General features: G+C 39.2%; 1 pseudogene; it reads right to left on the reverse strand.

Annotated features, from left to right (window-relative positions):
- Positions 1-10,427: 10,427 nt before the first annotated feature.
- LOC117021111 (elongation factor 1-alpha 1-like) lies at positions 10,428-11,661 on the reverse strand (annotated as a pseudogene).
- Positions 11,662-12,027: the final 366 nt, after the last annotated feature.

Consider the following 12,027-nt stretch of genomic DNA (forward strand, 5'->3'; position numbering starts at 1 on the left):
GAAGAGTAGGAGACGACACCAGGAAAGTAATGGGATCCAGATCAAGTAACTCTTTTGGGCCATTGTAAGGCTTTTATGTTGAATGTGATGGCTAGTCATTGCAGGGTTTTGAGCAGAAGTCTATATGCTTGTATTGACATAACTTTAAATGCATCACTTTGGCTGTTGTATGAGGGGCAAGTGTAGAAGCAGGAAACGTATTAAGAGGTTACTGCAGTCGTGCAGACAGACAATAGTGGTTCCAACCAGGGTGCAACCATGGAGTGAGTGAGAAGTGGTCATACTCTGTATATAATGTGATGGCAGAGCCAATGCAGTGGCCAGATGTGTCGGAGGAAAAGAGGAATTAAGATTGACTCCAACGATTTGGGCCTGAGCAATTGGAAGTATGCAGTTGTCATCAACTGAGATGGGCAAGTCTGCAGATGGAGCAGGCTTGGTGGGAGAGGAAACCAAGCGTCCAGTTTTGGACAGGTTCAGTTTGAAATGTCTATTAGACAATCAAATGGGTAGGTCGTATGGATAGTGGGATACAGGAATTTGGGATTTGAGTGAGAGGGTGGGGGTAGACATTAAATTTGGAAGACACCAACATATAGATGATATTTAAAACCATGAAGGCTATATAAGATTATCAGTGGGAGTGAGTATAGACAAGAGGAAAGGGAAAAAAAATCAAGGACTGAGCCATGGGACGTTCCAATATTAAGAGATTAGGGGTGTGGGGGGAGGAAGAAATCAGCCAAAACGAAAAGGAGTGACCTGCAAGGTAGATGGAAACCAGAGTGTGTGGCACACTGGAAACCAGGTAAAGGAACGTACCAAGAAGCAGGGAGCAACCCACTTTGCCACCTGCTGGTGATACCTCAATGAGGATGAAGAGTGAGAATGGAACATTGCATGTAGCAACATGAAGGTCATGGTGGCCTGGACCAGTGAGAAGTGGGGTGGAGTGAAAGCTTGAAAGGACTGGGTTTAAGAGAACGGGAGAAGAGGAATGGGAGACGGTGGATACAGATAATTTGAGCAAGAACTGTTGCTGCAACGCGGTGCAATGAAGTGAAGGGTAACGTTCAGTCAGGAGAAAGTTTTGCTTAAGACAACCTGGTGTGTTGTGAGAACGACCAGCAGAGTGCAAAATTGGTGATGTGGGAGAACTAGGAGCATTGCACCAGTGCTGCTTCCTGAGAAGGCAAGAGCAAATGGGATCAAAGTCACAAACAGGAGGAGTGGCTTCAGACAGTGGCATGGAGTGCAATCTGTGGAAACAAGGGGGGAGGCAGTTTGTGGGGTGGATAGCTGGTAGGTGAGGGGGCGACGAGAGCCCATGGCAGCTCATTTCTGGCTCATTTTTCTCAGGGATGTAGGAGTCAAGGTCATGGATTGGGGGAAAGGAGGGGAGAGATGTTACCCCAAATCCTGAAGACAACTGATGCACCTTACGAGTTTTCTTGTCCTGTTTCATTTTTAACCTTTGCTTACCTTTCAGCTGTTTCTAAGTATCTCTCAGGAGAGGGAAGGAAATGAAGAGGGGGACGTAGGACAGGAAGAAGCAGTGCATGCGTGTGCAAGAAAAACAGGGATCACTCCAAAGAAACACAAATCTCAGTGACAGGGAAAAAATGCACAATACGAGAAACTAGAATTTTAAAATCCTTCAACTTTCAATAAACACCTTGGTCAACAAAGGGGAACAATTAGCTCTCATTCCCAGCAAACACCGCATGTTCCTTTTTTATTGTTGTTATATTTGTGTTTGACTTGTTTCCTTTCTGAGTAGAGTAGTCAGCATTCCTGTTATCTGATGAGTCCCGTCGGGCCGAAGCCTCTCATCTGGGCACTTCTTGGAGGAATTTCTTATTGAAGGACGGGAAAATAAAATACGTTCTACAAGTTTTCATGTCTAACAGGCTATGTTAACATTATACCAACAATAAGGGGATGAAAGTGTTCTTCGGGTAAAAATTATTTGGAGCCCAATACTACTGTTACATTTAAAATGGCACGTTGGGAATCTGTCAGAGGATCTTGAAAACATACAGTTTTACATTTAAGAATGGTATCATTTAAGAATGGGAGACCAGGAATTACCTTCTTTCGAACCGCGCTTGCTTTAGACCAAGCACACTAATTTCACAAATCTAATTGAGTCCACTTTCCCTATGAGAACTACCCGACTTTTTAAAAAAAATCTATAATAATACAGGTAGTATCTTTTTTTATTAGTTGTGGTAAAATACATGTAACACAAAATTTGCCACCTTAATGATGTTTAAGTGTACAGTTCAGTGGTATGAATTACATTCATATTGTTGCGTGACTGTCACCACCACCATCTCCAGAACTTTTTTTTTTAATTTTTATTGGGGAATATTGGGGAGCAGTGTGTTTTTCCAGGATCCATCAGCTCCATGGCAAGTTGTTGTTTTTCATTCTAGCTGTGGAGGGCGCAGCTCACTGGCCCTTGTGGGAACTGAACTGGCGATGGTGTTATGAGCACTGCGCTCTAACCACTGAGCGAACCAGCCGCCCCTCCAGAGCTCTTTTCATCATCTCAAACAGAAACTCTGTCCCCATTAAACACTAACTCCCCATTCCCCTTCACACAGCCCTTGACAACCACCATTCTACTTCCTGTCTGTATGAATTTGACTCTTCTAAGCACCTCATATAAGTGGAATCATACAGTACCTGTCCTTTTGTGTCTGGCTTATTTCACTTAGCGTAATGTCTCCGAGGAGAAGGATGTGACTTTTAATTACTTGTCCTTCCTGTGAGCAGATGGGACCCACTTTATGTTACTACGTGGGACACATTGACCAACTGAATGATCCCAGAAGACACATTTACAAGGCTGGTTAGCTAGTGACATTTATGGCAAAGCCATAAACTCTGCTGGTACAAGACACTTGACAACATAAGTCAGAAAAGGTTGGCTATAGGCATGAAAGAGACCTTCTCCACCACATGGCTTATTGTGGAGTAACAGTGGACACCCAAGTACAATGATTTCTAGAGAGTGGGGTCATTGAATGAACTTGCCCCCTCCAAGGCTGCCACTGGTGTGAGTAACCACAGCAGCAAAATTGGGAAGTTCATGGTGTTTCTCCATAAGCTGAAAGATGGGGTTTCAGAAAATACAACCATGCAGCCTAGCCGACTCTGTTTTCTCACTCCTTGAATGTCAGCAGGCCCTAGGAGTCTTCTGCTGTTTGAGGATTTGTCATGTACCCTGGTGTTCCAGGGACTTGAGGGGATCAGAGGTGATGTGACAAATTACAGCTGCTTTCAACAATCACAACAGTACCATGTCCTTCTGTGGGAAGAGGACCTTCCCTAGACAGAAGCAGCTTCCCTTTTGTGGCTCAGAGGAAGGCTGTTAAGACAGTTCCAGGGGTGACACGGCCTGAAAGTTACTGCATAACAAGGTTGACCTTTGGAATAGTTGGCTACTGACTATCCCCTCTGAATTCCCCTCCAGAATGAAAGTTATTCACTGATAACGTTCTGTGCCCGAGTTTTATTTTTTTTTAATTAAGTGTAAAATAAAAGAGAATGATTGAAAATTTTCAAAGTAGTTAAAAGAATCAGATTAAGAGTTACTTTTTCTCCTACATCCAGGAGCTGAAGAGCATTTGGCTCCGGGATTTCTAGAATCCGTGTACTCATTTGCATTTCCCCCTTTCTCTCCCTCTCCTCTGTCTCTCTCTGTTAAATTTGTCACAGATAAATCATTTACATGGTTCAAAAATTAAAGAGAAAATAATAAAGGTAGAGAATGAACAGTCTACTTTCCTGTCCCATCTGTCTGGTCCCTCACCTTTTTCCCGTTCTGGTAATCACTAGCAGTGGTTTCTTAGGTAATTTGCAGAGGTGCTTTATAAGTAAAATGATCATATATTCTTATTATCCCTGCCCTTTTGCACTAAAGGTTGGATATTGTACATAGCATTCCACATTGATTATTTTCTGTTAATGCATCTTAGAGATATTTCCATCTAAGTATATCGAGAGCTTCCTACTCCTTTTCACGGTGAGAGTAATTTCAGCTTGTGATATACACAAGTAGGTTGTTCCTAAATAGTTGCTATTCCAAATACTGCTACAATTCCTAACATTGAGATATAAGCAAGTATTGGGGGGGGGGGGGCAAGAGGGCTTAATATTCCCAGAACAGAATTACTGAATTAAAGGCTATATGAATTTGCATTTCTGATAGATACTGCCAAAATAAACTGCCATAAGTCTTTATTTTCCCATATTTTCACAACCAAGGGTTGCCAACTATGATAGATGAAATATCCCTAGGATAGATATTTTCTTTTTGTGAACTTATCATTTTCATGTCTTGTTTTAAGTAAAATTGAGAATATTTTCATATGTTTAAGAACCATTTGCATTTCCTTTTCTGTGAATTGTTTATACTTTACCTATTTTCCTATTGCTTGGTGGTCTTCTGATTTCTGGAAACACTTTATCTATTTGGGAGATCAGCCCTTTGTTAAGTGAGCTTTCTTTGTGTATATTTATATTGTGTTTATATTTTTGTTTTCAATTCTTTTACTGAGGTTAATGTTGCATATGATAAAATGCAGAGATCATAAAGTACAGTGTGATGAGTTTTAACAAAGGTATTTACCTATGTATCCATCTCCCAGATCTGTTTTTATGCCAGTAACGCACTGTTTCAGTTACAATAGCTTTGTAATATAGGTTTAAATCAGAAAGTGTGATCCTTCCAGCTTGTTTTTTTTCAAGATTGTTTTAGCTATTTGGGGTCTTTGTAGTTCCATACAAATTTAGGATTGTTTTTTTCTATTTCTGTGAAAAATGCTGTCAGAGTTTTCATAGGGATTGCTTTGAATACATAGATGGCTTTGAGTAGTATGCACCCTTGACCAATATTAATTCTTCTGATCCATGAACAGGGCGTATCTTTCAATTTATTTGTGTCCTCTTTAATGTCTTTCATTAACATCATATAGGTTTTGTTTTATAAATCTTTCACTTCCTTGGTTAAATTTATTCCCAAGTATTTTATTGTTTTTGATACTATTGTAAATAGGATTGTTTTCTTTATTGGTTTTCAGATAGTTCATTGTTAGTATAGAAAAGCAACTGATATTTGTAAGTAGCTTTTGTATCCTGAAACTTTCCTGAATTTACTAGGGCTAACAGTTTTTTTGGTGGAGTCTTTAGGATTTTCTAAATACAAAATCATGCCATCAACAAACAGAAAACTTTTACTTCTTTCTGATTTAGATGCCTTTTATTTCTTTTTCTTGCCTAATTGCTCTGCCTAGGACTTCCAGTAAAATGTTGAATAGGAGAGGTGAGAGTGGGCATCATGTTCTTTTTGTGATCTTAGAGGAAAAGCTTTTAATCTTTTCATTATTTGAGTATGTTAGCTGTGGGTTTGTTATATATGGCCTTTATTATGTTGGAGTATTTTTCTTCTATACCAGTTTGTTGTGAGTTTTTAAGCATGAAAGGATATTGAATTTTGTCAAATGCTTTTTCGGCGTCTATTGAGATGATCATATGATTTTGTCTTTCATCCTATGAATGTGTGTATCAAATTTATTGATTTTTTTAAATGTTGAACCATTCTTGCATCCCTGGAATAAATCCCATTTGATCATTGTGTATGGTCCTTTTAATGTGATATTGAAATTAGATTAGCTAGTATTTTTTTAGAGTTTTTGTATCTATATTCATCAGGGGTGTTGGCCTATACATTTCTTAAAGTATCCTTATCTAGTCCTGGACTTTTGTTTGTTGGGAAGTTTTTGATTACTGATCAATTTTACTAGTAATAGATCTGCTCATTTTTCTATTTCTTTATGATTCAGTCTTTGTAAGTTGTATGTTTCTCAGAATTCATCTATTTCTCCTAGGTTGTCCAATTTGTTGAGATATAATTGTTCATTTTAGTCTCTTATGATCCTTTGTATTTCTGTGGTATCAGTTGTAACTTCTCTTGCATTTCTTTTAATTATTTGCATTAATTTAATTATTTAAATCTTCTCTCCTTTTTTCTTGATAAGTCTAACTAATGGTTTGTCTACTTTGTTTATCTTTTTAAAAAAATCAGTTCTTAGTTTCATTGATTTGTTTTCTATTGTCTTTGTAGTCTCTATTTCATTTATTTCTGCTCTGATATTTGTTATTTCTTTCCTTCTGCTAACTTTGGGCTTACTTTTTGTTCTTTTCTAGTTCCTTGAGATGTAAAGTTAGGTAGTTTATTTGAGATCATTCTTGTTTCTTAATGTAGGCATTATTTATCCCTGAACTTCCCTCTTTGAACTGCTTTTGCTACATCCCTTAAGTTTTGGTATGTTTATTTCCATTTTTATTTATCTGAAGATATTTTCTGAGTACTCTTTTGTCTTACTCTATGAACCATTTGTTGTTCAGTAACATGTTATTTAATCTCCACATATTAGTAAATTTTCAAGCTCTCTTCTTGTAATTAATTTCTAATTTCATTTTATTTGGTCATTAATATGATTCAAACTTCTTGAATTTATTAAACTTGTTTTTTGGCCAAAGATATGATCTATCCTAAAGAACATTCCATGTGCTCTTGAGAATGTGTATTCTGCTGCTTTTGGATGAAATGTTCTGTGTATGTCTGTTAAGTCTATCTAGTATAATGTGTCATTTAAATCCAATGTTTCCTTCGTGATTTTCTGTCTGGATGATCTATCCATTGATAAAAGTGGGGTATTAAAGTCCCCTATATTATTATATTGCTGTTTATTTCTCCCGTTAGGTGTGTTGATATTTACTTAATATATTTAGGTGCTCATATGTTTGGTGAGTAATTACAAATGTTATATCCTCTTGTTGGATTGACCCCTGTATCATTATATAATGCCCTTGTCTTTTGTTATAGTCTTTGTTTTAAAGTCAATTTTGTCTGATATCAGTATTGCTACCCAGCTTTGTCTTGGTTTCCATTTGTATGAGATATCTTTTTCCATCCCTTCACTTTCAGTCTGTGTGTGTCCTTATATCTGAAGTGAATCTCTTGTAAGCAGTTTATAGATGGGCCTTGCTTTTTAAATCCATTCAGCTACTCTATGCCTTTTAATTATAGAATTTAGTCCATTTACATGTAAAGTAATTATTAATAGGTTTGTATTTATTATCATTTTGTTAATTGTCTTCTGTCTGTTTTGTAATTCCTTTGCTCCTTTCTTTGTTTTTGCTCTCTTTCCATGTAATTTGATGGTTTTCTGTAGTAGTCTGTTTAGATTCCCTTTTCTTTATCTATTGTGTATCTAGTATAGCTTTTGCTTTGTGGTTACCATGAGGCTTACACAGAACAATTGATATTCATGGCAGTCTATTTTAAGTTGATAACATTTAAGTTCGAATGCATTCTACATGTTTACTCCCCACCCCACACTTTATATTTTTAATGTCACAATTTACATTCCTTTATCTTGCATATCCATGAACAAATAAAATGATTGTAGTTATTTTTACTACTTTTGTCCTTTAACCTTCATATCAGCTTTATAAGTGATTAACTCCATCACCTTTACATTAGATTATTCTGAATTTTACTATATATTTGCCTAAAGTATAAAGAGATTTATACTTTCATATGTTTTTCTGTTACTAATTAGTACACTTTTGTTTCAGCTTAAAGAAGTGCCTTTAATATTTCTTATAAGGCCAGTCTAATGGTGATGAACTCCTTTAGTTTTGCTTGTCTGGAAACTTCTCTCCTTCAATTTTGAAGGCTAGTTTTGCTAGGCAAAGTATCCTTGGTTGGTAGTTTTTTTCCTTCAGCTCTCAATATAGCATCCTCCTCTCTCCTTGCCGCAAGGTTTCTGCTAAGAAATCTGCTCGCAGGCCCATGCTGTTCCCTTGTATGTGATGAGCTTCTTTTCTTTTGCTGCTTTCAAGATTCTCTCTTTGTCTTTGACTTTTGACAGTTTTATTATAATGTATCTCAGTGAAATCTTCTTTGGGGATTGTTCAGCTTCATGTACCTGAATGTTTGGACATATATTTTAAATTCTTTTGGGTAAACACCTAGAAATGGTACTGTTGGGTCAAAGGATAGGCGTTTGTTTAAACTGATTAGAAATGGCCATCTATCCAAACTGACTGTACAAGAGTTGTAGCTGCTCTACATCCTCACCAACATCTGTTACTGTCAGTGCTGAGTATTCAGTAGGTGACAGAAACATGGATATTGATTCATCACCCCATTCATTTACTCTAGATTTGCCAATACTTACAACTTTGCTGCTTCCTGAAATCTTTTAAATGTGCTTTTGGGCCTCTTTACCCAGACCACATCATCATTGCTTTTGACACTTTCCTTCATGGTTCACTAAGGACTCAAAATGTCGCAGGTATTCAATATAGTCCAAAGACTGATTCTTTGTCTTATAATCCCTGCATTAACATTCTAGATTCAGAGAAAGTCCACTCAAAAGTTCAGGACATGCCCAGACCTCATGCAAAAGCCTAGAACAAAAGTCTTTAGGTGTTACTGAAAAAGAACATTGAAAATTCTACTCAGAAGAACACCCAAGTTATGTCAATAGGAATTGCTCTCTCACAGGAGATAGTTTGGATGTAGAAATTTTAAAATGTTAATATACCTTTAATTCTCATAATTCTCATAAACCTGTCATTCTTAGCATTTGGTTTCTTCTTCCCTCAAGGATGCTAAATAAGGGCCAGTGGGAATAAGGCAGCAACTGCAAGAGCAAACATTGTGATTTGTTTTCTCCTTCCCAGGCAATGGGGAAAGAGGAGCAATTCAGTCCCTGGAAGAAACTCTGATCCTTTTCTTCTGCAATGCAGTCCCCCCGTTCCCTTGTATCCACAGCTTCATGTAAGGGGAGAAGACAGAGAGAAGAGCTGCTTTCCCCTGCACACGCAAACTTTTATGCAAAAATCTGCGGAGGAAAGTAGAAGAAATTAGCAGGTCCTTTGGCCCATAACGGATATACGAATATCTGTCCACCAACCAATAGAGATTAAAATAAAGATAGTGTGCATAAGCTTAATGCTCTGTGAGGGGAGATAATGAGAAGGTAGAGAGCAGGGACTGACATGAGCTGATTTATATTGTCAAAGCCTCCTCCCTCTGGCTGCTATGGAGAAGGCTGGAAGCAGAGATACCTGTTAAGCGGCTATTGCAATAATCCAGGAGAGAGATGATAAGTGCTGCATAAGGACAAGACAGAGATTGTGAGTAGTAATCTAACTTAATTTACTTTGAAGTAGGAGTAATAGGATTTTCTGACACAATGAGTATAGGATATGGAAGAAGAAGTAAGAATGACTTCAAGAGTTTTGGCCTAAGAAACGGGAAAAATGAAGTTGTCATCCACTGAAAGCTAGACCACAGAGGGAGCTGGCATGGCCGACGATGGGCCTACACTACTGGGGATGTGAAGTTCAAGATGCCTGTTTGACTTCATAAACCTGGGAAATCACGGAGAGTATGGAAGTACCTGGGAGGGTGAGCTGGGAAAGAGAACAAGGGAAACGAGTTCTTAACAAAATTCAGGACAAAGAGAACATCCCCACCTCTTTTTTAAAATTTCAGGAAGATCAAATCCTTGAACTCTGCTACTTTCAATCTCCTGAACCTCATCTAATAAAGTTCTGTTGTAGGTATTATCATGTGGGAAAGATAAAATTGACAAGACACATGAGCTTTCCACACTGTTAGAAATGGATTTCTCCCCTCTTGGATGACAGCTGGACATCCCTTGACTATAAGCACCTGGTAGGATGCAATGCAGCACACCCAGTCCCCATGTGAAACCCTGACTCTATTTTCCTAGTAGCTGAAATGTGTTACCAGAGGGTTGCCTGACAGAGCTGGGTGGTACATGTTAGCAGCCAGCACCACCCCCCTTTAAAAAAAAAAGCAACCTGCTGACTTCCTGTGCAAGCCTGTAGGTCTCTCTGGGTGTGTATTAGGCTGCAGAGGATCCCGATCCCAGAAACTCAATCTGTGCAAACCCAGCCAGACAGTTGAAGCCTCATAGGACTGAGATATGATTCCATATAGCTTTTTCTACCAAGGTCACTGTTCCAGAATCTTGATGCTTACATTCTCAGCTGTGTGCTATCTCCAGTTCTTTTTTTTCTTTTTTTCTTTTCTCATTAAACTTTGTTTTAGTGGGTCTCAAAATTCTGTGACAGAGTTTTGGTCAAGTTGTTTCCATTAAAAAGCACTGATTTTAAAAACTAGTAACTTAAAAATTGCCACACACAAAAACCAAATGGTCTATAAAACATTCTCCTTCTGAAGGTTTTACGATGCATTGCAATCATTAACTAGTCTTTTACTATTACACTTAAATGGCCAATTGAGACAAACAGTTCTGAGACGTTCTTTCATCACTGATTAAGACTGGGGTGACAGGTATTGGGGATAATATTCATTTAGCCTTCTGAGCTTTCTGGGCAGACTTGATGATCTTGCCAACTCCAGGTGCTTTCTTGTCCACTGTTTTGATGACACCCACAGCTACTGTCTGCCTCGAACAGCAAAACGGCCCAGAGGAGGGTCATCAGAGAAGATCTCAACACACATGGACTTGCCAGGAACCATGTCAATGATGGCAGCATCCCCAGATTTCAAAAACTTCAGGCCATCTTCCAGCTTTTTCACTGAACGACAATCTCCTTCAGCTCAGCAAATTTGCAAGCAATGTGACCTATGTGACAACCCAGTGTGTATCTGGCACTGATTTGGCCTGGGTGGTTCAGGATACTCACCTGAGCCTCGATGCCAGCTGCCTCCATTGGTGGGTCATTTGTGCTGTCACCAGCCACATTGCTACGATGAACATCTTTGACAGGCATGTTCTTGACATTGAAGCCCACACTGTCCCCAGGAAGAACTTCACTCAGAGCCTCATGGTGCATTTCAACAGACTGTACTTCGGTTGCAACACTGTTGGTGGCAGAAGGCAATCCAGAGCTTCAAGTGGCATGGTTCCACTGGCATTGCCATCTTTATGAGTGACTTTCCATCCCTTGAACCAAGGCATGTTAGCTCTTGGCTCCAGCATGTTGTCACCATCCCAACAAGAAATTGGCTCTAATGCTGCAGTGTCAGGGATGTAGCCAATTTTCTTAATGCAGGTGCTGACTTTCTTAATGATTTCCTCATATCTCTTCTGGATGTAAGGCGGCTCCGTGGAACCCATTTTGTTAACACCCACAGTTAGCTGTTTCACACCCCGTGTGTAAGCCAGAAGGGCATGCTCACGGGTCTGCCCATTCTTGGAGACACCTGCTTCACATTCACCAACACCACAGCAACTATCAGGACAGTATAGTCAGCCTGCGATATGTCTGTAATCACATTTTTGATTAAAGTCTCTGTGTCCCGGGGCATCCATGATGGTCACATGATGCTGCTGGTCTAGAATTTCCACAGGGAGATACCAGTGGTGATCCCACACTCGCGTTCAGCTTTCAGTTTACCCAAGACCAGGCACACTGGAAGGAGCCCTTTTCCATCTCAGCAGCCTCCTTCTCCAATGTTTCGGTGGTTCTTTTGTCGATCCCACCATATTTGTAGATCAGATGACCAGCAGTGGTAGACTTGCCAGAACCTACGTGTTCAATGACAACGATGTTGATTTGTGTCTTTTCCTTTCCCATTTTGGGTTAGATTCAGCGGTGGTTTTCACTACACCTGTGTTCTAGAGGCAAACCCATGGCAAAAGAAAAGGGAAAAAAAAGCCTCCAGTTCTTACTTCAACCAGAGAGCTCTAGGACAAGTTACGCCACTTATAGCAATTATAATGGCGAATGGACATCTCAGCAGTTCATATGTCAGGTGTACATACTTGACTTGGAACATACAAGGCAACCCAGAGAGATGCTGACCTTTCTGGGGCAACTTGTTTTCATTGGGGTCATATCTATATTCAGGTATTCATTGTTCATCCACTCATGCATTCCTTAAATATCTTCCTTGAGCCACAATTAGGTGCCAAAGCAAAAACTGACATCATCTCTACTTTC

Source organism: Rhinolophus ferrumequinum, chromosome 4, assembly GCF_004115265.2.
Source record: "Rhinolophus ferrumequinum isolate MPI-CBG mRhiFer1 chromosome 4, mRhiFer1_v1.p, whole genome shotgun sequence".
NCBI classification, from domain to species: domain Eukaryota; kingdom Metazoa; phylum Chordata; class Mammalia; order Chiroptera; family Rhinolophidae; genus Rhinolophus; species Rhinolophus ferrumequinum.